The following is a 1,561-nucleotide window of genomic DNA, read 5'->3' as shown; positions in this document are numbered from 1 at the left end:
CGCCATATGATCAATTACAATGAATTAATTAAAAAATAACGTGTGTGGTTATCTAAAAATTATAAATGTTTTGTTATATATGAAGTGTAAATATTGTTCTATTGAAGAATAAAGAACGTAATTATCGTTACATATATATCTTTATCGTTTCACACGAACACGCACTAAATAGTTATAAATGGTTTGTTATATGGCAGTGTATTTGTTGTGGATAATCTTATATAAGAAGAATTAAATATTAATGATTTTAAAATTTAAAAAATAGGCTTTATTATAAGTTAAATAAAGGAAATGACCTGGGCAGAATAGCCTGCAAAAGAAACTTTAAATTAATGTGAGGAAGAAATTATAATAGAAGATGTCCTTGAGGATGGCTAAAATGGCCGAAAGGTTGGACTGGTGAAAAATAAAAGTGTTGAGACAAAAAAGGATACAAATTTTTGATTTATTTAATAAATATACTTAATGTTCGTAAGAGTTCTGCCCTAAAAAGTATTTAAGATTTTATACAAACCACAATGAACTGAAACAGTTTAACCTTTATTAGTATTTATATAGTAAATACTTTTTTTTTGTATCATCTGGTTTTTGAGCACCTAAATCATAAGGAACTGTGATATTAAATTAATTGAATGTTTACATTTAGAGAAGGCGGCGATTGATTGATGGGAAGGTAGCAGTGCTTTTACACTATAATTACTTATTTGAAGCTTTGTTAACTAAATGACACCTAACGCTAGCTCGCAACTGCAATAAGATCAAGCAGGTTAAGACCAAGTCTTACAGGCTTAATCACCTTTCAACTTCTTCTAATCTTTCTCTCCGCCTCAAATTAATTATGTACAAAAGTGTACTGAGACCACTTCTGCTCAACCGAGAACCTAAGCAAACCAACATAGCACCTTCAACGACCAAGAGGCTCCAACAGTTTCAGAGCGGTATACTGAAACATATAGTGAAACATACTTCACTTAAAAGAGCCACAACAGACCACATACATACGACATTCGAACTACAGACTGTGACAGAATTTATAACGAGGAGACATATCAAATTTTTAGACAGCCTTCCGTACTGTACAAACCCATTATTTAGTATGCTAACACCGACAGGACGGTCACACAAAGGTGGCAGACATACACAAACAGACTCAGACTCCACTGAGTACAAGTAACTAGCTTTGAATCAACGAACCTGGTGAGCTAGACTCGCCACAAAATACAGACTACCCCTTTCCAAATGATCAAATGTCCTGTCCTCAGCCCCTCCTTGAAATGCATTACCAAAATAAAGAAAAACAGGCTACCCTCAACCTGTTATCATCATGGCATCAACCCTACGCACACATGGGGCTTAGAAGAAAAAAAAAAAGTTAACTAAATCTATATATAAGAAGATGGTCAGGGTTGCGGTCAAAAGTGAAACAAAAATATTTTACAACTATTTATTTTCCAACGTTTCGCCCCACTTTGCAGGGCTAAAAAGATACAAAATGATACTATGATAAGATAAAATGATAGGAATAAAAATACAAAGATAAGATACAATGAAAATAATAAAA

The 1,561-nt window shown here is 33.0% G+C and overlaps 1 protein-coding gene across 1 annotated transcript in view; it reads right to left on the bottom strand.

The window, feature by feature from the left end:
- Window positions 1-1,561, bottom strand: part of LOC106679000 (uncharacterized) — an 8,420-nt gene that overhangs the window by 1,070 nt on the left and 5,789 nt on the right. The gene's annotated exons all lie outside the window — the stretch shown is intronic.

The sequence above is a fragment of the Halyomorpha halys genome, unplaced genomic scaffold (assembly GCF_000696795.3).
Source record: "Halyomorpha halys isolate HHAL.00 unplaced genomic scaffold, Hhal_1.1 Scaffold171.1, whole genome shotgun sequence".
In the NCBI taxonomy this organism is placed as follows: domain Eukaryota; kingdom Metazoa; phylum Arthropoda; class Insecta; order Hemiptera; family Pentatomidae; genus Halyomorpha; species Halyomorpha halys.
This window is presented reverse-complemented; position numbering and strand designations above follow the sequence as displayed.